Raw genomic sequence first — 24,435 nt, 5'->3', positions numbered from 1 at the left:
CTTTTCCCAATAACTTCCCTGCAAACTCAGCTGTTTCACTTTCCGTCACCCATGTGCCTTTCTGGACAGCTGGATCTTTCCCACCTTGTTCGAGTCACTTTGGGAGTGCTTACCAGCGAGAGAGAGAGAGAGGAAATGAGAAAATGAAGAATGATCCACCAAGGAAATATTGGGGTCCATATCCAAGGGCCTGGTCCTAACACCTTGGGAATACCTAGGTGTGTCTCTCTCCCGCGTCACAGCCAAGGTGTTCCCAAGGCACAACTCTTCCAAGAGGCCTTCCCTAAATCCTTTCTTCTTCTCCCTCTCGCTTCTAAGTCTCCCTGACTTGCTCCCTTCATTCATCCCCCCACCCAAGCAGGCCCACAGCATTTATATACATATCTGTAATGCATTTCTTTCTATTAACCCATGTCTCCCCCTCTAGACTGTAAGCTCGCTGTAGGCAGGGAATGTTTCTGTTTATTGTTATACCGTGTACTGTCCCAAGCACTCGGGACAGTGTTTGGCACAAAGTACGCGCTCAAAAAACAGGAATAAATGAATCTGTCATTATTATTAATAGTGATCATAATAATGATAATCGTAGTATGTCTTAAGCGCTTACTACATGCCAATCAATCATATTTGAGTGACGAGCACAAAGCACGGGGCACAGGGCATGACACCAAATGCTCGGGAGAGCGTTATATTGTTTTGTTTTACGCTCCCAAGTTCTTAGTGCAGTGCTCTACACACAGTAAATACGCAATACAATTGATTGACAGCAGAGTTGGTAGACACGGTCCTGGCCCACAATGAACTACCAGTCTAGACTTAGCACAAATACTGTGCTAACTGCTGAGATAAACACAAATACAATCAGATTTTTTTTTTATTATATTTGTTAAATGCTTACTAAGTGCCTATTACTGACCCAAATCCACAGGTTAATGGGGTCAGACACAGCCCCAGCCCCACGTGAAGCTCTCAGGCCAACGGAGGAAGAGCAGGCATTGAATCTCCATTTTACAAATGAGGAAACTGAGGCATAGAGAAGGGCAGCGGCTCGGCCAAAGTCACACAGCAGGCAGGAGACATCCATCTACCGGTGACGCCACAAGTTATTAATCCCCACCTTCCACAGGGGACCCTCAGCTCTCATTTCTGGCAGTCAACCGTACTTACTAAACGCTTACTGTGTGCAGAGCACTGTACCGAGCGCTTGGGAGAGTACAATATAACAGTAAAACAGATTCATTCCCTGCTCACTATGAGCTTACAGTCTAGAGGATTCCAACCCTCACCACCCCACCTCTGCCGACAGCCTCGGAAGTGAATCCTGGTGGCAGCGAATATTTTTCAGAATTTTTTTTTTTTCAGAGAACAGCGAGGATTGGGGAATTTCCACCCGTGGGCTGACTCAGAACACATGTCTCTGCTAAAAGGCTATCTCCATCCTTGTCTCTGGAGTAGCTTCTGGTTAGGGAAGAAGCACCCCAAGATTTCCAAGCTGATGATCTTGTGTCCACCCCAGTGCTCAGTACAGTGCTTGGCACATAATAATTATCCCAAACTGTAATACATGCCAAGCGCTGGGGTCACGATAATACAATCGGAACAGGTTCAGAACTTGGAGAAGCAGCGTGGCTCAGTGGAAAGAGCATGGGCTTTGGAGTCAGGGCTCATGAGTTCGAATCCCAGCTCTGCCACTTGTCGGCTGTGTGACTGTGGGCAAGTCACTTAACTTCTCTGTGCCTCAGTTCCCTCATCTGTAAAATGGGGATTAAGACTGTGAGCCCCACGTGGGACAACCTGATTCCCCCATGTCTACCCCAGCGCTTAGAACAGTGCTCGGAACATAGTAAGCGCTTAACAACTACCAACATTATTATCCCACATAGGGCTCACAGTTTAAAGGGGAAGGACATCAGGCATCGAATCCCCATTGCGTAGAAGTGGAAAACGAGGCCCAGAGAAGTGAAGTGACTTGCCCACGGTCATACAGTTGGGAAGTGGGGGGAGCCGGGAGTCCCGACTCCCAGTCTCAAGCTCTTCCCACTAAGCCAAGCTGCTTCCCCGCTTATCACAAATCATTATCATCATTACTGGGCGAGTCACCTCCCTGCTCTGTGCCTCAGTTCCTTCATCTGTCAAAAGGGGATTAAGACTGAGTTCTATGTGGGGCAGGGACTGTATCCAACCTGCTTACATCTACCATGGCGCTTAGTACAGTGTCTGGCACGTAGTAAATGCTTAAAAATTTTTTTTTTTAAAGAAAAGGAAAAGTTGCTATGTTGAGAGGGAGGAGAAGTTGGTATTGGCTGGAAGGCTTCTGAATCAAGGTTCACTGCTACTCTGACAGAGAGTGAAGAAATCCTCTGGGTGAAATGCTGTATCGCATTTAACTTAACACTCTCAACTGGTTCCAAGTAAATAGAGAGCTAAACAACGACAGTGTCTTTTTGGAAACAATGTTGTGAATTAATACGCTTTCGTCATCTCAAAAAAAGTGACCAAAACAATTATAGACATGCTTTAGAGTACGAGTAAAAAAAATACAACAATACAGTTACACGCTCAAATAGCAATAATAATGACGGTATCTGTTAAGCGCTTACTATGTACTAAGTACCGTTCTAAGCACTGGGGTAGATAAAGGGTAATCAGGTCGGACACAGTCCCGGTCCCACGAAGGACTCACAGTCTTAATCCCCATTTTACAGATGAGGTAACTGAGGCCCAGTGAAATGACTCGCCCAAGGTCACACAGCAGACAAGTGGCAGAGACGGCATTAGAACCCACATCCTCTTACTCCCCGGCCTGGGCTCTTGCCACTAAGCCATGCTGCTTCCCTAAATATAATAATAGTAACTGTGGTATTTGTTAAGCGCTTACCGTGCGCCAAGCACTGCATTAAGCGTTAGGATAGATGCAAGATAATCAGATGTCACGTGAGGCTCACAGCCTGAGTAGGAGGGAGAACAGTTATCGAATCCCCATTTTGCAGACGAGGGAACCGAGGCCCAGGGAAGTTGAGTGACTCGCTCTCCCTCCTGCATCATCTAGACACTTCGATCTGTAACCTTTGGACACTTGATATTCGCCCACGGCACTTACGTTCACATCTTTAGCAGCGTGGCTCAACGGAAAGAGCCCGGGCTTGGGAGTCCGAGGTCACGGGTTCGAATCCCGGCTCGGCCACCTGGCAGCTGTGTGACCTTAGGCGAGTCACTTCACTTCTCTGGGCCTCAGTTCCCTCATCTGTAAAAGGGGGATGAAGACTGTGAGCCTCACGTGGGACGACCTGATGACCCTGTATCTACCCTGGCGCTTAGAACAGTGCTCTGCACGTAGTGAGCGCTTAACAAATACCGACGTCATTATCTTTAAATTACGTATTATAAAGTGTTTTTGGCGGCTCATGTTAAATGTCTGTCTCCCCATCTAGACCATTGGCTCATTATGGGCAGGGAGCATGTCTGTTAACTCTGTAGTATTATACTCTCTTTCTACCGCCCACCCCGCACGCTCCGCTCCTCCGCCGCCCACCTCCTCGCCGTCCCTCGGTCTCGCCTATCCCGCCGTCGACCCCTGGGTCACGTCCTCCCGCGGTCCCGGAACGCCCTCCCTCCTCACCTCCGCCAAACTGATTCTCTTTCCCTCTTCAAAACCTTACTTAAAACTCACCTCCTCCAAGAGGCCTTCCCAGACTGAGCTCCTCTTCCCCCTCTACTCCCTCTGCCATCCCCCCTTTACCTCTCCGCAGCTAAAGCCTCATTTTCCCCTTTTCCCTCTGCTCCTCCACCTCTCCCTTCCCATCCCCACAGCACTGTACCCGTCCGCTCAACTGTATATATTTTCGTTACCCTATTTATTTTGTTAATGAATTGTACATCGCCTTGATTCTATTTAGTTGCCATCGGTTTTTATGAGATGTTCTTCCCCTTGACGCTGTTTAGTGCCATCGTTCTTGTCTGTCCGTCTCCCCCGATTAGACTGTAAGCCCGTCAAACGGCAGGGACTGTCACTATCTGTTGCCGACTTGTTCATCCCAAGCGCTTAGTACAGTGCTCTGCACATAGTAAGCGCTCAATAAATACTATTGAATGAATGAATGAATACTCTCCCAAGCCCTCAGTACAGTGCTCTGCACATAGTAAGAGCTCAATAATGACCACTGATCGATTGATTGGTTCAATTGCCTCAGGTCACAAAGCAGGTAAGTGGCTGTGCCGGAATCAGAACCCAGGTTCTCTAGCTCTTTCCCTTAGGTCACGCTGCTTCTCAATACAATCAAGTGTATTAATAATAATAAGGATAATGCTGGTATTTGTTAAGCGCTCACTATGTGCAGAGCACTGTGCTAAGCGCTGGGGTAGACACAGGGGAATCGGGTCGTCCCACGTGAGGCTCCCAGATAATCCCCATTTTACAGATGAGGGAACTGAGGCATATTAGCAAGGCAATATCTTGAATGTTTATATCCGCAAACGTTTAATTTTCAAAGTGTGATCTTTCACACACTATTCAGCGAAAGGTCAACCTGTGCTAGCGAATTAGACATCTGTAATTATCTACACTCCATGCACCTGCCATTATCTAATGCTAAATGGAAATGGACTTTAACCACCCCGGTTAGAATCAGTCAAAATAGCTCAAAGGTTGAGATGGGGCGGGGAAGTGTTTAGGCCAAAGACAATTTGGCAAAGTTATCTTCAAGTGAGAGAATAGGGTAAAGAATGCCAGCAATAAAATCCACAGACACCAAAGAAGAGAGTGTTAGATCAAAGAAAGGGCTGCACGGTTACACAGGGCAATTCAATACACCTGTTATTCTAAATTTCTCCATGGGTGGGGCTCCCCAAACAACATCAATAAAAACAGAGCACAAGTGAATTGGTGAGTCTACCGATCTGCCACAATCAAAATTTACCAAATGACGACTACCGTTTGCTGTCAGTTGGACCCGTTTCCGACAGACTCTAAAACCGGCAACTCATCTTCCAAGTTTCAAATTGGAGGAGAAGACCAAGTCTCCATAGGATATACGGCTGAACCCTACAAGAGACAGAAGCGCCTAGTAGATAAAGCACGGTTCTGGGCATCGGAAGGACCCGGGTTCTGAAGCAGCGCGGCTCGGTGGAAAGAGCCCGGGCTTGGGAGTCAGAGGTCACGGGTTCCAATCCCGGCTCTGCCACTTGGCAGCTGTGTGACCGTGGGCAAGTCACTTTAACTTCTCTGGGCCTCAGTCACCTCATCTGGAAAATGGGGATTAACTGTGAGCTCACGTGGGACAACCTCATTACCCTGTATCTACCCCGGCGCTTAGAACAGTGCTCTGCACATAGTAAGCGCTTAACAAACACCAACATTATTATTATTATCCCGGCTCTTCCACCAGTCTGCTGTGTGACCTTGGGCAAGTCACTTCACTGGGCCTCACTTACCTCATCTGTCAAATGGGGATTTAAACTGTGAGCCCCATGTGGGACAGGGACTGTGTTCAAGCTGATTATCTTCTCTCTTACCCTTGCACTTAGAACAGTCCCTGGCACAAAGTAAGAGCTTAACAGATCCCATTAGAAAAGATTAAGTGTCCACACTCTTCACTTTTTAAAAAGGAATTATTCTTAGAAGTATTGGGGCCTCATAATGAAACCCTGGCAACTCTTAAGCGAGGACGCGATTTATCTTTTCGCCTCCCTACTCTGCCCACCTTTGGGTCCTCCAAACTCAAATGAGGTTGGTGAGAGACAGAACTACATGAGGATCAAACCAAACATGGAAAACGCTGTCAAGGAGCATAACCCAGTGGAAGGAGCACATGCCAAGGAGTTAGAAGGACCTGGGTTCTAATCCTGGTTCCACCGCTGTGTCTCCTTGGACAAATCACTTAACTTCTCTGGCACACGGTAGGAAGTGAACACTAACATGAACATCATTATAAAAATTTTTTTAAATTCTTAGGAGTTGTGGTTTCTCTTCAACAGAGAGTTCCAAAGAGAAACTGAGGCACTTAGCCACCCCACGACAGTCCAACAGCAAGGTCCAAAGAGAAGTAATTAATAATAGCAGGGCGGACACTCGCTACCATCCCGCACTGTCAAAGGAGAGGAGACTGCCTTCCGCATTGCTCCCGAACTGCTATCGAGTTGTGATCTCGAGGAGCTACAATAAGGGAAAAGGCCCAGCCAGGCCCATTTTAACACAGAATCCTGAAAGAATGAGGGCCTGCATTCGAGACGCCCAACGTACGCAAAACAAAAATCAAAAAACAGAACGACGACTACAAAATTCCTCCCGGGACAACGGTCGCTATTCAGGAGCGTGCTCCTACGTGGCCAAGACGGATATATCCTTTGCTGAGAAATGAAGAGATATGTTCTCTGTTGGTTTTATTAAAATGACCAGAACCTATTTAATATTCAAATATAAATGGATGTGGGGGCCCACGGCAATTATGCCCTCTGAGAAAAGTTATTCTCTGAGCAACAGCTGCTGAGCACCAAGCTCAAGACTCAGGCACATGTTAACAGATCCTTCACGCTAAAAGCTGACTTGTTATTGTACTAGTTGAGCGTTAACAATGTGCCAGACACTCTTCTAAGCTCTGGGATAGACATAAATTTAATCAGGCTGGACTCAGTCTCCGTCCCACAAGGGACTCTCACTCTCAATCTCCATTTTACATATGAGGCCCAGTGAAGCAAAGTGACTTCCCCAAGGTCACACAGCCGACACGTGGCAGAGCCGGGAACAGAACCGGGTCCTTCTGACTTCTAGGCCCACGTTCTAAGCCCCGTCGTCACCAGTCTCCTCACAGATTCATTCATTCGTTCGTATTTACTGAGCGCTTACTGTGTGCAGAGCACTGGACTGAGTCCTTGGGAGAGGATAGTACAGCAACAGACACATTCCCTGCCCACAACAGGCTCACAGTCTAGAGGGGAAGACGGTCTAGATCTCCCCACCTCCAGTCTCTTCCTCCCGGGTTGGTACTTCACTCCCCTGCCCGGATCACTGACCTAGAACGTCCGTCTCCCTGCCTATCAGAAAACCTCCAGGTATTTCCCAATCCTCTCCGCATCCGGCAGAAGTCCTGACCACGGGCTTTAGAAGACTCCATCGCCTCTCTCCCTGCTAATTTACCCTGTTCCCCTCTCTCTCACTCCACTCCAGCTCACGTTCTTTGTTCCCTTCAAGCCAACCAACCTTATCCACCGTGCCTCTCTCTCTCCCCTCTCTCAATCGCATTTACTGAGTGCTTAATTTGTGTTGAGTTCAGCAGTAAGCACTTGGGAGAATAACAGTAAACGGGCACATGCCCTGCCCACAACGAGCTCACAATCTAGTCCCGTCTCCTCTCACGCACACCACGTGACAGCTCTCCTCATTTTCCCCGTCCTCCTGAAATTTCATCACCTCCAGGAGGCCGCCCCAGGTTAAGTTCTTCTCCCCCCTGGTTTCGGCCCCTCAGACTACTCTGTGCTCACCACACACTTAGGCGCTCACCCAAATTATCGTGGTATTTGTTCAGGGTTTACTTTATGCCAAGCACTATACTAAACTCTGGGGAAGATGATCAGACTGTAAGCCCGTCACTGGGCAGGGACTGTCTCTATCTGTTGCCCATTTGTCCATTCCAAGCGCTTAGTACAGTGCTCTGCACATAGTAAGCGCTCAATAAATACTGTTGAATGAATACAAGATCATCAGGTCCCACATGGGGCTCACTGTCTAAGTAGGAGGGAATAGAGTCGTATTTATCGAGTGCTTACTGTGTGCAGAGCACTGTACTAAGTACTTGGGAGAATACACTATAACAGACACATTCCCTGCCCAAAACGAGTTCACAGTCTAGAGGGAGAACTGGTAGTGACTCCCCGTTTTGCAGGTGAGGGAACTGAGGCACAGACAAATGAAGTGACTTGCCCAAGGGAGCTGGGATTAGAATCCAGCTCTGCTGTGTGACTTCGGGCAAGTCACTTCATGTCCCTGGGCCTCAGTTACCGCATCTGTGAAATGGGGATTTGGAGGGCGAGTCCCAAGCGGGACACGGACTGGGTCCAACTTAATTTGCTTGTATCTACCCCCAGCGCTTAGTACAGTGCCTGAAATAGACTAAACAGTTAACAAGTTCCCTAAAAAAGTCACTCAGAAGCATATTCGCTTTCCCATCTTCCTCTGTATTTTCATGTCTGCCTTCCCTTAAGCTCCTCGTGGGCAGGAATTACATCTAATGACTCTGTTGTAACCTCCCAAGCGTTTAGTACAGTGTTTTGCACCCCGAAAGGGCTCAAAAAACACCACTGATGGACTGCCTGATTAGACAGAGGTGGCCTAATTAGAAGGAAGCAGAGTCGTATTGAAAGTCTTCAGATCTTCCAAGAGCCTCTTCTTCTAACTGTACACGAAGCAAACCACTCTGTTTAGCAGTAACACCCTGCTTTGTGCTCGAGTCCCACTGGGGTTTTAAGATTAAGTCTACGGCTCCGTCAGTCAGCTGCACTTCTTGAGCGCTTACTGGGTGCAGACCACTGTACTAAGCGCTGGGGATGAGTACAACGCAACGATGAACAGACACAATCCCTGCCCACACGATTATCTTGTATCTGTCCCGGTGATTAATGTGTTGGTTGACACATGATACGCACTTGACAAACATTATTATTATCACCATCATATGGAAGTCTCAGAGTCACCCAAAATGCACCTACCACAAGAAACAGGCTTATGGGGGACGACACGAAAATCATCTTTGTAAATCAGAAAATACCCAAAGGATTTTGAATTAGAGCAGCCGAGCGGTATTGACCCCCCAGCTGGCTACTCGACTGCTGCTTGCCAAAGGTTTGAGGTACCGACCAATTAACCTCCACGGTGGACTGGGTTCCTGACAAAGTTGAATAATCTGCCCTGCTACAAGAATTAAAGGTCATGAAACTGTATAGAAACAAAAAATAAAAACCTTGGCCAGTGAAGTGCCTTTCTGGTAAGTTTAACCACAAAAGTGAGGAAAAAGAAAAGGTTAAAATCCCCTTAACCCTAGCTCATCCACATTACTCCTATTGGGGTATTTAAAAGGTATCTGCATTTTAAATGTAGTGAATAATGTACTGTTTAAACAAAACGAGATCTCTTCGAGTACCATAACTTTTGCATTTTCTTGTCTTTGCCCTGTTTAAATTTACGACCTTCCCACTATCCGCCACATGTTGCATTCCATATGCCTTTTTCTTTAAAAAGAAAAAAAAATAGGAAAGCATCTTAATGGGATTTTCCGAGATATATGTCTGAGGATATTCTAAATGGCAGAAGTGCACTCTTTCCTTCAAGTGTATAATGAATGGACACTGTAAAAGGAAAGAGTCCGACCCTCATAAAAACTTCTCACAAATGAATCTGCACATATATTGCCGAAGGAATAGTGAACGACACTGTTTTTTTTGAAAACGTGACATGTAAGGAAGCACTCTGCAGGTGACGGCATGACCACGATACCTTTTACCAGAATCATTCCCCCCAAAATGACTATTTCATTATAAACAAAATTTCAGTCAAAGTAGTTTGGGTCTTTCCAAAAAAAAAAAAAAAAAAAAGAAGACTATTTCAAGGGGTAATTACAGACTAAATTTCAATCGATAAATGAAATTTCTGAAATAAAATTTTTTTTATGGTATTTGTGAAACGCTTACTGTGTGCCAGGCACTTTTTCTCAGCGCTAGGCTGGATACAAAACAATCAGATTGGAAACAGTCCCTGTCCCACATGGGGCTCACAGTCTTCACCCCCGTTTTAGTGATGAAGTGACCAAGGCACAGAGAAGTGAAGTAACTTGCCCAAGGTCAAACAGCAGCAAATGGCAGCGGCCACTTGTTGGGAAGGGGACAGTTTATAGGAGTAACAATAATAATAATGATGCTATTTGTTAAGCGCTTAGCCAGGCACTATAGTAAGCGCTGGACTGGATACAACCCGTTTGTTGGGTAGGGAAGGTCTCTGTTGCTGAATTGTACTTTCCAAGCGCTTAGTACAATGCTCTGCACACAGTAAGCGCTCAATAGGTACGACTGAATGAATGAATCCAAGCAAATCGAGTTGGACGCAGTCCCTGTCCCAAGTGGGGCTCACAGTCTCAATCCCCATTTTAGAGTTGAGGGAACTGAGGTCCAGAGAAGTGAAGTGACTTGCCCCAGGTCACACAACACACATGTGGAAGAGGCGGGATTAGAACCCGTGACCTTCTGCATCCCGAGCCCATGCTCTATCCACTACGCCACGCAAGGAACCAAGCCCAACCATATGGGGTAACGGCTGGGGGTAGGGAAAAGAGGCCGGATCTGGGGGGTAAACCAAGGCCTGGGATCACCGGGCTGTGGGAGGAGGATAGAGGGCAGAGGGTGCTTAGTACAGTGCTCTTTACCAGTGCTCCCCACAGCACTTACGTACTTATCTCTAATTTATTTATTTAACGTCTGGCTCCCCCACTAGACTGTAAACTCCTCATGGACAGGGAATGTGTCTATTACATTGTACTCTCCCAAGCACTTAGTACAGTGCTCTGCACACTGTCAGCGTTCAATAAATCTGACTGACTGCTGCATACATAGCAAAGGCTCAGTAGGTATCATCGATGGGTTGATATGAGAGTGTCTCTGCCCTCAGGAAGCTCACAGCTGACAAAGGACAATGACCCCAAATCACTACCAGCTGAAAAGGGAGAACGGAAATGTGGTCAGGTGAAAAGATAAATGCTTTAATAATAATAACAGCTTCGGTATTTGTCAAGAGCTGCCAGGCACTTTAAATAGTAAAACAATGTATATAGACATCCTGCATTCTTGATTACTTTTCTTCTTCAGATAAATAGAAAAGCCGCTGAAAGGAGTTTCTTAGATGCCGGACTGAAGTTATTCTAAACAGAGCCCAAGAAGAAGTGCCCTCCTTCAAGTGTGTAATGAGCACACTTTTTAGAGAAAACGTTTAATGTTCATAAAAAGTTTCAGCACAGAGAGCTGCCCATATATTCATGGAAAAGTCGAAGGGAAAATGATACAAAACACAAAAAATTCAGGGCAATGGTTATCAACATTATAATTTTTAAAAATTTAAAAAAACCCTTAGGACCTCAAGTGTAGTATCTGCGAATTTTCAACGCTGTTATATTTCAGGCGGATAAATTCAAAGTCAGCGAAGCGGACCGGTAGTATAAAAAAATGGGCAAATTCAAGACTTTGGGAGACTTTTGATCAGTATGGCTTAAGGAATCCTGCTTTCCCTTTGGCAGAAGAGCGGACAGTACTAATTTCCTTATCTTCAAAGAGCATATTCATCTTTGAGGTGAGGCAATCTTCCAGTGTTCTCTTCATTCAGTCACATTTATTGAGTACTTACTTTGTGCAAAGCACTGTACTGAGCGCTTGAGAGAGCGCAATACAAGAGCAGACACATTCCCTGCCCACAAGGAGCTCACAGTCTAGATGGGTCAAAAAGTGTTAAAATATGATCGTTTCGTGAGGATTTAGTGGAGTTTGACAATGTTAACTATTGGAACTGCCGAACGGAACCGGTCCTTGTTTTAATCAAGTGGTTCTCGATATCTGTGACCTGTATTATAATAATGTTGGTATTTGTTAAGCGCTTACTATGTGCAGAGCACTGTTCTAAGCGCTGGGGTAGATACAGCGTAATCAGGTTGTCCCACGTGAGGCTCACAGTTAATCCCCATTTTACAGATGAGGGAACTGAGGCACAGAGAAGTGAAGTGACTTGCCCACAGTCACACAGCTGACAAGTGGCAGAGCTGGGAATCGAACCCATGACCTCTGACTCCAAAGCCCGGGTTCTTTCCTATGATATTAAGTCGTGATATTAAGGAGGCCTCTATCATCAACCCTAAGAAAAGTCCTTTTTAAGAATACAGGTAAGGGTGAGTATCTGATAATGACCCCTCTAATTGATTAGGAAACTAGTACTTTTCTGCTCCTTTAGCTGTCAGTTAATAAGATTTTTTTTTTTTACAAATTGCGAAGGACTCTTTCGAAAGTGTTACGAGGAGTTATTTTAACTGGAGTCTCACCACCACCCTATCTTCATTTCTGCTAAAGACATAATCCATTAGTCACTTATAGCCCAGAAGAACCAAAATTACTTCCATCTCATCACCGTCGTTTAGACCTGTGTGCTGACCTCAATGTTTGCGCAGATCTTCCATTTATCTCAATGGGGTGGTGCAGGAGACCACAGCAAGGTCTAGCCGCACAGAGGGGCAGTGTGGCCTGGTGGATAGAGCGCGGGCTTGGAAGTCGGAAGGAGCTGGATCCCAATCCCGGCTCGGCCACCTGCCCGCTGTGGGCAAGTCACTTCCCTTCTCTGGGCCTCTGTTCCCTCATCTGTAAAATGGGGGGCGAAGACTGTGAGCCCCATGCGGGACAGGGACCGCGTCCATCCTGATTTGATTGGATCTACCTCAGCACTTAGCGCAGTGCCCAACACATAGCAGACGCTTAATCAGTACCATTTAAAAAAAAAAAGCCAAGAGATCTACCTCAGCACTTAGTACTCACCGTAAATTGCTTAACCACTACCATGAAATAAAAGGCCAAGAAAAGTGAGCCACCTCAGCACTTAGTACAGCACCTGATACATAGTAAACGCTTAACCGATGCCATGAAAGAGAAAAAAAAAGCGCCAAGAAAAGTGCTGAGTGATTTCCACACCAGGGAGAAAGTGCAAAATAAATACACCTCTCTCAGTTAGCCTCCCCACAACCTCCTCGGCAGTCATGTTTACATTTATTTACTGTTTATCTTTTCCTCCTTTTGTACTTAATTGCTTGTTGTTTGTTTTTACCGTTTTATCTCTGAGCTCTTCATCCTTTTCTCTATTATCTGTTGAGCAAGTTAGAGCCATTCATTTCTCCCAGTGAATTGTACACTCATGGGCAGGGACTGAATTTTTAAGTATCTGCCCTGGGTTCCTAAAGCCTGTGGAACAGTCGTAGAGGAAGGGAGTCTCTCACAGCCAAAGAGCAACTCTGAAACTTCAGTCATATCCACCACCGTCGTATCGCACTCTCCCAAGCGCTTAGTAGTGTTCTCCACACAGTAGAGGCTCAATAAATACCATTTGACTAATTGACTGAGCGCTCACTATCTGCAGAGCGCTGTACTAAGCGCTTGGACGAGTGCCACGGGGGACCGAGGTGATACTTTTATTTGGGGAACCATTAAAGGAAGGAGCAGAACTCTGACTACTTTGGATGCTTCCGAAGACGTAACCCGGCGAGACGTCAGCAAGGGCATCGTTTTCTATCATCGCTGATCGAATTTAAAGTGCAAGACCCCACTTCTGGCCATCTGAACAGAGATTCAGAACCATTTCCAAGCAAACAGATGAACAGGTTCTGAAACCCTTCACGATGCAGAAAAGATAAGGCTCATAATACTCTACAAAATCACTATCGCAAGTTATGGAACTGGTTCGCCAAAACTGATCGCTGCATTTCCCACGCAAAAAACTGAGGTTTCCTAACGTTATAAACTTATCAAAAAAAAAAGAAAGAAAGAAAACCACTTCTAAGACCTTCTCCTTCCAAGCACCACTCTTCTGATTTTTTAAACCCAGCTTTTTTTCTTGAAAGTCAAAAAATTAAACCAGGGAAGTAATCTGTGCTGGGAGAGAAGTGGAGGCTTTTTTCTTTATCTTTATTTTTCCCAAACTGCTGACTGCACTTTCCCGTACGACTTAGACAAGTATATTTCCAATGGGGAAATGACTGATATTTAAAAGCATTAGGTGAGCTGCAATGAGACAGCTATGGACACCCCTATGTACCAATGTGGTGGGTTTGCTTTTTTTTGTAATCATTCAGAATACAAACTAAACATTCTAGCCATCTAGAGATTTCCAACAACCCCCAAGATTTTTTCTTTTCAAAAAACAAACAAAAGAAGGAGCTTCATGGAAACACAAACATTTTGGTTTACGCCAAAATCTCAAATCCCGTCGACTCAAAATTCCCAGGTCCCACGGAGGTTCTTACAAGACACCTGTGCTTCTCACATGAGTCAACATACCCCATTTCACCAGATTTCCTTTAGGACTGGTCACTATCATTTGTGGAATAAACACTCTGGCTACAACTCCCCTATGGGTAAGTGAGGTTTAATCTTCCTTATCAGCAGTAGTAATAATGATAATTATGTCAGAATAAAGACGGGGTATCTGTTAAGCGCTACGTGCCAAGCACCGTACTAAGCGCTTGGGCGGATGTCAGTTAGTCGGGTCCCACGTGGGGCTCACTGTCTGAGAAGGAGGGCACACAGGTACTGAACCTCCATTTTGCAGACGAGGTAAACTGAGACACGGAAGAGTCAGGTGACCCGTCCAAGGTCACGCGCGGGCAAGTGGCCGAGCCAGCATTAGAACCCAGGTCCTCCGACTCGGAATACAAAATTCCAAGCGCAAACTCCAAGTGCAGTGTTTCAGACAGGTGCAAAACTTCACGGAGAGAGATGTCACAAAGCACAAGCGGCCACGGGTTTTTCTGTCCTGGTCAACCAAATTCAAGTTTCTGCCCCAGATCTGCTCCACCCCTGAGCAGCGGTTTTTGGGGGGGGGGGGGTACCTTCACAACACGAGGAACCGTCGGGTTTTGTTTTTTGGGTGTTTTTTTGGGCTCCAGGGGCAGAGCGAGCCCGGCGGCGGATCGAGTTGGGCCCAACTGGCCATCGCCGATTCATCAGTCGGAAGGCTCTGGGGTCTCACCACCTTTAGGCCACTTGACCTAGGAGGGGAAATCTTTCTGCAGTTCTGACTCGTTAAAATGCCGGCTTAAGAACAGACACACTAAACCCCCGGGTTTTCACACACCCCTTCCACAGTTAACCCTCCAAAGGTTCCGAGGAGCGGCCGGGACGGCAAATACACACGGACGGAAGCCCGCGCGTTCTTCCGATTCGGCAGCCTGTGGCGCAACGGGTGGCGGCCGAATCAGGTCGACGCTCCCGCACCGACACGCGGCCGTCCGGAGGCGGCGGCACGACGCGGCGACCCAAGGAACGGTTCGGCCCGACGCTCTCAGTTCTCCTTAACTTGGGTGAGACCCGGCCGTATTTCTTTTCTCCTTTCATCTGGGACTTCCGATCCACCGCCCCAGAGAGCGCTCGCTCCGAGAGGCGACGAGGTTTCAGAGTCCTCCAGATTAAACCCCGGCCCGGTCAACCTTCGACGGGGAGAAGTGGACATCCCGGTCACTCTCGCTCGCCTTCCGAGTCGAGGGGCCGCTCGAATTCACTGCTCTCGGAGGTGCAAGAACCGTCGGAGTGCGGAGATGGCCCAGAAAACGAGGCAGCCGACGCCCACCCACGCCCCCGCCCCGGCCATTCACAGCCTCCCGCGATCCTCGAGTCGAAAGCCTCCCACCTAACCGCGCGAGGCTCCTAACTCTCGGACCGCTCCGCGTCTTTAGCGAGTTCGCCCTAGTCGCCGAAACTCCTCCGTCTAACTGGGTTGTACGGTTACAGAACGGGCTCCACGGTTTTCGTCAGCAGCGGAAAAGAAATATCAAGGGGAGAGGAGACAGACGCTTGAAGACAGATTAAAAAAAAAAAGAAAAAAAAAGAAAGAAATCCGGCCCTTAAAACGCAAAGCCCTCAACGTCATAAATTTTCACGCGCGCCGAGAACCGGGGAGAGGCCGAGCCTTCCGGGTGGGAACGTTCCCACCTGACCCGGCCTCTCGGCCCTAGATCGGACAGGGGCGGAGGGAAACCCGTCCTTTTGGGGAATAAACCCCCCCCCCCCCGTCTCCTCGGAAGGCGCGGAGAAGGCAACTTACCAGGAAGGCGAATGGGAATCCCGGGCAGAGGAAGACGGAGTTTCCCCGAAGCGACCGTCACGCGACGGCGACCTACGAAGAATCAAATAAAGGCACGGGATCAGCACGCCGCGACCGTCGACGTCGGCCGGGCGGCGCGGCGACCCCGGCGGGAGACCCCGAAAGCCGAGGCCCCGTTCTTCGGGGGGGAGGCGGACCGCCCGACGTGCTCGACGGGAACCGGAGAGAGAGGCGACCGGCCCCGGAGCGTCCCCGAGGGGCGAGACCGCCAACCAGTCGAGGACGCGTCCAGCCGCGTGCGCGCGTCTCCGTCCTTCGTGGGCTCTCGCTCCCTCTCCCCACCCCGGGGCGCAGCCGCTTCCCATACGTTCCAAGGAGGAAAGCGGATCCATCCCGCACACGCAGAGACGCCTCCCGCCGGTCCCTCGCCAACCCGGCCCGGCGGCCGCCGTCCTCGGGGCCACGTCGCCCTCCGACCGGCCCGTCTCCGTCGGCGTCCCGGAGCCTCCCGGGGCCCGCTCCGGCCGGGTCGGGCCAAGGCGGCGGGACCGGCCGGCGGCGGTCGGTCCTCCCAGGTGAGCGGCCAGCGGCCCGGCCGGGCGGCGACGGGCGGCGGTCTCCCCTCCTCCCCGGGGTCCCCTCCCCACCGCGATCCGCGGATCGGAGATCCGGGCCGACCGTGGAAGACGCCTTGGCCCAGAGCCTCTCTCGTGGCAAGTGCGAGGCCGGGAGGGGGGCCGGACAGGGAGCCGGGCAGGGCCTCATGGCGGGGGGCGGGGGGGGACGGGGGACGACGACACACGACACAGAGCTCCCCGACCCGGCTCGGGCCGCCGATCCCCGTCAAGTTTGCATCTCGGTACAAAATGTCGATCTTAAAGGCTGACAAGGCACCGACAGGGACCCGGAGAGAAAGAGAAACAGAGGAGAGTCCATCTTGCTTTGGGGGTGGGGGGTGGGGGGGGGTGGAAGGAGGCCGATGCCCCAACCCCGGGGTGGGGGGCGGGAGGGGAGTCTGCAAAGACAGCTTGGGGGGGGGGGGGGAGGGACGAGGTCGCCCCCCGGGGCGACCCCCGGCCACCGGGCCGGCCTGCCCGGCGGTCCGGCTGGAGGGGAGATCCGCCTGCAAACACCTCCTCCTCCTCCTCCTCCTCCCTCTGGTCCTCCTCCCGGGAGGAAGAGGAGGGAGCAGCTGCCGCAGCCCCGGGACCCCAATTGGGTCTGGGGTCCCCTCGGCCCTCGAAGGCCCCCCCGACCCCCGGCGGGGAGCCGCCTCCTCCTCCCCACTCCCCCCCGGCCCCACCTCGACCCCCGAAACTTTTAGTGGCCAAAACCCGGCGAGGATCCACCCCCCAACCCCGGGGGGCTCCGGCGGGGCCGGAGGTGCGGGGGGGAGGGGAGGGTCTCCCCCTCCCCGCAGAGCGTCCAGAAAACAGCCCGGTCCCTGCGCCCGGCTGTGCCGTCCATGTCGGGGCTCGGCTTTCCGCATCGTTTCGTTTTACCTTTGCTCTGTCTCGGCCGGGGGGAGGGAGGGAGGGGGACCCCCGGGACCCCCCACCCCGGCAACTTTCGCCCCCCCCCCCCGCTCCCCCAAATAACAGGAAAAATAAATCGTCAGCGGGCGAGGAGGAGGAGGAAGCAACTTACCTCCAGAAACGGCACTTTGCAACGGCCGAGGCCTTCCTCGTCCTCGTCCTCCTCCTCCCCGCCGCCCTCCCTCCTTCCCTCCCCCGGCCTCTGCCGGGCGGCACGGCCGGGACCCCCGGCCCACACCGGGATGGGGATGAGGATGGGGATGGGGCCCCTGCCCGCCCCAGGAAAATAACCCCCTCCGTCCCGTCCTGCCCCGTGTGTGCACACACACACACACACACAGACACCCCGCCCCCCCCCACCTGGGGGCACACGCCCTTCCCCCTCCCCGGGATGAAGTTGGGCAGGGAGGGGGCTCCCCCGGGGTGGCACCGAGGCCGCTGCCGCCGCCGCTGTTGTTTTTCCTCCTCCTCCTCCTCCTCCTCCCCGGCAGCGGCTGCCCCGGGAGCCCCCCGACCCCCCCGTGCCAGGCCGGCCTACCGACGCCCCCTCCCTCGCTCGGTGCATCGCCCCGACCTCCCCGGGGGACGAGGTGGGGACGCCCCCCCCCCCCCCGGCTCCGATCGCCCCCCCAAAGTTTCCCCGGGGGTGGGGAGGGGGCGAGCGGGCGTGTGCCCGGGGGGAGGGGGAGCGTGCGGGGCCAGGGGGGCGACCGGGTCCCGAAGCGTGTGGGTGGGCTGGGCGGGACTGGCTTACCTCTCCGGCTCCTCGCCCTCCCGAGTGTGCGTGTGCCAGGGGGGAGACGGTGTGTGCACGCTCGGGGGGGGCCCTAGGGGAAAGTGGAGCGGGGTGGCGGTGGATGGAGCGGCCGGGCAGGGCCAGGGCCAGGGCCGTGGCGGCGGCGGCGGCGATGCCCCCCGCTCCCCGGCGTCCCGCCGCCCGCTGCTCCGGCCCCCAGACCGTGCGGAGCGGCCGGGGCGGCCCGCAGCCCCCGGCCCCATGAGACGAGCCCCGCCATTGGCCGCCCGCCCGAGCGACCGCCGCGCCGCCCAATCCGAGCGCCCGTTCCATACGCCCGGCCCCGCCCCCTCCCCCCTCCCACTCTCACACACACACACACAGACACAGAGCGCCAGCTTCGGGGCGGCCGCCGCCTTCGCCCCTTTTCTCGTCCGGCACTTTGCGCCGAGCGCTGCGCCAACTCCCCGGGCAGGGGCTTGCGGGCTCCCAACTTCCCCGTGCCGGGCTTGGGGGGAGGGGGCCCGGCCGCCCCGCTTGTCAGCGGTGTGACTTTGGGCCAGTCGCCTCCCTGGGCCTCAGTGACCTCATCTGGAAAATGGGGATGGAGACTGGGAGCCCCACGTGGGGCCACCTGATCGCCTTGTGTGTGTCCCCCCCCCGCTCCCCCCCCCCCCGGCCCAGCGCCGAGAACGGTGCTCGGCACAGAGGAAGCGCTGCACGAATACCACCGTCGGTATTATCATCATCCCCCTCCCCGCCCGCCGCCTGCTTTCGCCGCAGAGAGGTTGCGGGAGAAGTTGGGCGCCGGGCTCTCGGCAGAACGATTCGCAGCCAGAGACAGACACGCAGAGAGAGAGAGAGAGAGAGAGACAACCCCCCCATACCTTGCCCTCCACCCCCATCCTCCCCTTGCGGGAGCAGGACCGCCCCAAAAGCTCCCCGGCCTGGCCTCTGCCCTCTCCGATAATCATGTTGGTATTGGATGAGCGCCTCCCATGTGCAGAGCACTGTACTAAGCGCTGGGGGAGATGCAGGGGCATCGGCTTGTCCCACGTGAGGCTCACAGTCCCCATTTTACAGAGGAGGCCACTGAGGCTCAGAGAAGGGAAGGGACTCGCCCCCGGTCACACAGCTGACAAGTGACAGGGCCGGGATTCGAACCCGTCACCTCTGACTCCCAAGCCGAGATGTCCAGAGCGTCCCCTCTCGTAGAAAATAATAATAATAATAATAATAACGTTGTTATCTGTTAAGCGCTGCCTATGCGCGCAGCACCGTTCTAAGCGCTGGGGGAGATACGGGGGCATCGGGTGGTCCCGCGTGAGGCTCACGGTTAATCCCCATTTTCCAGAGGAGGTAACTGAGGCCCAGAGAAGCGAAAGGACTCGCCCGCGGTCCCCCAGCTGACAAGGGGCAGAGCGGGGATTCGAACCCGTGACCTCCATCCCCCCAGCCCGGGCTCTTTCCCCTGAGCCGGGCTGCCCCACCGTCCCGTCCTGGCCCCCGGGCTTGGGAGGCGGAGGTCATGGGTTCCAGTCCCTCCTCTGCCCCTTGGCAGCCGGGTGACTGTGGGCGAGTCACTTCCCTTCCTCTGGGCCTCCCTTCCCTCCTCTGGAAAATGGGGGTGAAGACTGGGAGCCTCGTGGGGGACAACCTCCTTACCCCGTAGACCCCAGCGCTTAGAACGGTGCTCTGCACAGAGTAAGCGCTAAACAAATATCAACATTAGTAGTAGTAGTAGTAGTATTAAAATGAAGCCCCGATCGCCACCCGGGCATCCTTTTCTATTCCCCCGCTGCCACGGCGAACCTGCAGGCTGGCACCAGGAGCACTGTTCTAAGCGCTGGGGGAGATACAGGAGCAACAGGTTGTCCCACGTGGGGCTCACGGTTTTCATCCCCATTTTACAGATGAGGTGACTGAGGCCCAGAGAAGTGACTGGCCCACAGTCACCCAGCTGACGAGTGGCAGAGCTGGGAGTGGGTGACCCTCGGGGAGGGGGCCAGCGGGCCCCCCACCCCATTAAAAATGCGTTGGCAGAGGCCGAGGGGGGCACGGGGTGGGGGGGTGGGGGGTGGTTCCCACCCGGGCATCATCAGGGCGCCGATGCCAACCCGTGCCCGGCTCAAAGCGCAACTCCGCTGGGTCTCGGGTCTGAGTAAAAACGTAAAAACAACAACAACAACAACAAGCAGCCTTGCTCAGTGGAAAGAGGCCGGGCTTGGGAGTCAGAGGTCATGGGTTCGAATCCCGCCTCCGCCCCCTTGTCAGCTGGGTGACTGTGGGCGAGTCACTTCCCTTCTCTAGGCCTCAGTTCCCTCATCTGCAAAATGGGGATGAACTGGGAGCCTCGCGTGGGACGACCCGATGACCCTGTATCTCCCCCAGCGCTTAGAATAATAGTGTTGGTATCCGTTAAGCGCTTACTATGTGCGGAGCACTGTTCTAAGCGCTGGGGCAGACGCAGGGCGATCAGGTTAGAACAGTGCTCCGCACATAGTAAGCGCGTAACAGATACCGACGTTATTATTATTATTAACAACATAAAAGCCCTTGCCCGCCCCGACGGTAACGATGATAATCACCTCAGGCTCCCAGGGAGATGCCAGGCCGTCGGATGGGACTCGGTTTCTCCGGCCCACCTGGGGTTCACGGGCTAAGGAAAGGGGGGGGGGAGAAACGGGGATTTGTTTTCACCCCCCCATTGACGGATGAAGAGACGGAGATGCCGAGGAGGCGAGTCACCTGCCCACGGTCAAGCGGCCCGAAGAGTTGGGCGGAGGCGGGATTGGAACCCAGGTGTTCCGAGGCCCGGCTCCTTCCACTAGGCCACGCAGCTGCTGCTGCTGCTGCCCTGCGATGAACGTGCGCGTCACCTGTGGAATTAGGATTCCTTGTATCTGGGCACGTTCCCCTGTGGGATCCAAAAAGAGAAAAGGAAAAACAAGAGGGGTTTTGCTTTTAGAAACAGGAAAAATATCTCCCGATTTTTCAAAAAGGAAAATGCTCAAAAAACGACGAGCCACGGCTTTTTTTAAAAAAACTGAAATCGTTACAAAGACATAACAACAAACATGCCCGGGACACTCTGTGCTCCCTTAATGCCGGGGATACAAGCGCCGGAAACGTTGGATCTCATGAATCCACTCGACGGCTCTACCGCGAAGGTGGGCTTAGAACAGTGCTTGGCACCTAGAGAGCCGTGCCGCGGTTATCAGGTGCCTCGATTATTGTTATCGGGTGCCGAGCATTTTTACACGAAGAAAAGTGAACGTGAAAGTCGACTGGCCATGATTTCCTAGAACATCCACGGCGCAACCGGGAAAACCTCCAGTCAAGTCCGGCCTTCAGGCTTTGCTCCCTTCCGATTCGCCAACTAGAGAAAACCACGTTAGTGATTAGAAAACTGGGATAAGCACCTCTTTTCAAGTATGCATCAAAACAAAATGCTGTATTTTTTATTGATATATATCTATCCAATATATAAAATATATACATATATGTACAGCTGTGTATACGTGCGTGTGTACACGTATAGGTATATCCAAGAGGCCGCGACAATCTCTTCACACGGGGCAACTGCCCTGAATTAGTCCTGTTACGTTTGTTTCTTCGGGGAAGGAAAGAATCAAAAATGTGTAATATCGAGTATGCCTTCTATCATGCAAGACCGGTTTAGTCAAATTTAATGTGACGGTAACCTTGTCGGAATTTAATATTTATTAAGCGCTCGCGGGACACCTCGTTCAAAAGCGAAATGAGTAATTACGGCAGGTCATCTGTACTTTCCGGATAGAAAATACGATCTAGCACGTGCTGTAGTCGGGATGGATTTTATTTCTCAGAATATGCGGCTCTGCTGCCGAAGCGGACAGCGGTTGCTCTTCCCCGGCCTGGGCGAGCTACTTCGGCTAGTCCGTACTAATCCGCCTGGCCAACGCTGCTCAAACCAATTAAGCGATGGGCACTTTTGCTACGAGTTTTGGAAAATTAGCGTGGCCTGATGGAAAGAGCTCGGGCCGGGCAGCCGGACGACCTGGCTTCACATCCCAGCTCCACCTGCTGCGTGACCTTGGGCAAGTCACTTCACTTTTCTCTGTGCCTCAGTTCTCCTGTCTTCCTTCCCGCTGAGACTGTGAGCCCCATGTGGGACAGGGACAGCGGCCAACCTGATTACCCTCTGTTGACCCCAGCGCTCAGAACAGGATTTGACCCATAGTCAGAGTTAAACGGATACCATTAAAAGAAAAGTTTTATCCGCAATAGCTAGCTATTCCCGCTATTTTCCTAAAAACCTTGGAGGCCAGCACCCCCCCCCCCCCGCCCGCACCTCAACACCGACATCAACTGACCAAGGCTAATGCTTTCCACCTCCTTTGCCTCCGCCCAGAATCCCAATTTCCACTTGTTTCCACCTAATTTGCCTCTGCCCAGAATCCCAATTTCCACTGGTTAGCGAGAAAGAGATAGCAACAAACAAAAGAGACCAGACGAGTGCCACGCTCGTGGTCCCCTTGTACCGTGATCTTTATTTTTCTGTGGTATTCGTTTAAGCGCGTACTCCGTGCCGGGCGCCGCGCTAAGCGCTGGGGCAGATATAAGCTAGTCGGATTGGACACGGTCCCTGTCCCTTATGAGTCTCACAGTCTTAATTCCCATTTTACAAAATGAGGCGACTGAGGCCCAGAGAAGTGAAGGGACTTGCCCAAGGTCACACAGTAGACGAGGCGGAGCCGGGATTAGAACCCTCTGATTCCCAGGCCTGGGCTCTCTCCGCGAGACCGCGCTTCCTCGTGATATCTACCAACTCTATCGCATCGTACCCTCTGGATCACTTAGTGCAGTGCTCGGCACACAGTAAGCGCCGAATAAATGCCGTCTATTGATTGACTGATATGAACGGTGCAGGTTCTAGGTCGTTGTACGAATAAGCAGCGTGGCTCAGTGGAAAGAGCACGGGCCTGGGAGTCAGAGGTCGTGGGTTCGACTCCCGCCTCCGCCACTTGTCAGCTGGGTGACTGTGGGCGAGTCGCTTCACTCCTCTGGGCCTCAGTTCCCTCATCTGTAAAAGGGGGGATTAACTGTGAGCCTCACGTGGGACAACCTGATTATCCCAGCGCTTAGAACCGTGCTCTGCACATAGTAAGCGCTTAACAGATATCAACATTATTATTATTATTATTAATAAGCCCACTGGGAACGGGCCTTCGACAAGGTGGTTTTGTGCTAAGAGGGATCGGTGTTAAACTTCTACCCCAAATAGCAGCTTCTCGCTTGGCTTGGGCCTCAGTTTCTCAGAAGGTAAAATGGTCAGATGGACTCTGGCTAAATTTTCTCACCAGCCCCAAGCGCCAAAGTCTGAAGAGCTCAGTGTGAGATTGGGACGAAGACTGTGAGTTCCGGGGCTCGTGTCCCACCTGATTAGCTCGTATCTACCCCACTGCTTGGAACGACGCCTGGTCTGTAGTAAGCGCTTAACAAGTGCCGTAAAAAACAGGTCTTTTCGATGCTTCCCACCTTGAATTTGAGTCCTTGCAGTCGCCCTGGGGTTAAACAGAGGTGGTGGCTGTTGAAGGAAAGACAGATTCAACATCATCATCACTGGGCGCTTACTAGGGGCAGAGCACTGTGCTAAGCGCTTGGGAGAGATTCCATTAGCCTGAGGTCTCCCCTTCTTCCCCCCGACGCCTAAGCCGGTTCCTCCAAATTATGATCTTCCTCTCCCTTTGCCTTCCTCCAGACAGCGGGTTTCCGATGCCTCCCCATTTTCCCTCCCCTGCCCCATTCCTCTCTACGTTCGTATATTGTTATGATTTTATTTATATTATACATATAATGTTAGACTATTAGATTGTTAGGATCATCCCATTAGATTTATTATATTAATACCCGTCTCCCCCACAAGACCGTAAGCTCACTGTGGGCAGGGAGCGTGTCTGCTAGCGGCATTGTATCGTCCCCTCCGCGGGGCTTAGTACGGAGCTCTGCACACAGTAAGCGCTCAGTAAATAGCACCGATGGATTGATTTGGCTGCCGGATTGGGAGTTGGCTCTGCGGGCCTCTTGAAAACCTGGATTTCCGGAGTTTGATGGGATCTCCAGGGGGTGATCGACAGCTCAGAGGAGGCTGGGCTCGGAGTAGAGATGTCTAGGGAGCTGCGTGTTGGAGAAACTGGATCCCTGAACTGAGGAAGAGTCTCGATCGTGGAGAACGGGACCCTCAGAGAGGCTCAGTCGATCAATCGTACTTACTGAGCACTTTCCGTGTGCAGAGCACTGTCCTAAGCACTTGAGAGAATAAAACAGAACCAGGTTTTGGACCGTTCTCGCTGAACTCG

At 51.9% G+C, this 24,435-nt stretch overlaps 1 protein-coding gene across 5 annotated transcripts in view; it reads right to left on the bottom strand.

Annotated features, from left to right (window-relative positions):
* The window catches only part of BBX (BBX high mobility group box domain containing), a 193,071-nt gene extending 174,813 nt beyond the window's left edge, over positions 1–18,258 (bottom strand). For 3 of the 5 annotated variants that reach the window (XM_029082902.2, XM_029082912.2, XM_029082911.2), the window contains exons 1-2: positions 18,113–18,258; positions 15,824–15,895 (exon numbers count right to left, since the gene is read on the bottom strand). The gene's annotated coding sequence lies outside the window, so the exon portion shown is untranslated. Of the gene's footprint in view, positions 1–14,612; positions 15,573–15,823; positions 15,896–18,112 lie in introns of all 5 variants that reach the window. The other 2 variants (XM_039914521.1, XM_029082903.2) reach the window with 2 other exon arrangements.
* Positions 18,259–24,435: the final 6,177 nt, after the last annotated feature.

Source organism: Ornithorhynchus anatinus, chromosome 17, assembly GCF_004115215.2.
Source record: "Ornithorhynchus anatinus isolate Pmale09 chromosome 17, mOrnAna1.pri.v4, whole genome shotgun sequence".
Lineage (NCBI taxonomy): Eukaryota > Metazoa > Chordata > Mammalia > Monotremata > Ornithorhynchidae > Ornithorhynchus > Ornithorhynchus anatinus.
This window is presented reverse-complemented; position numbering and strand designations above follow the sequence as displayed.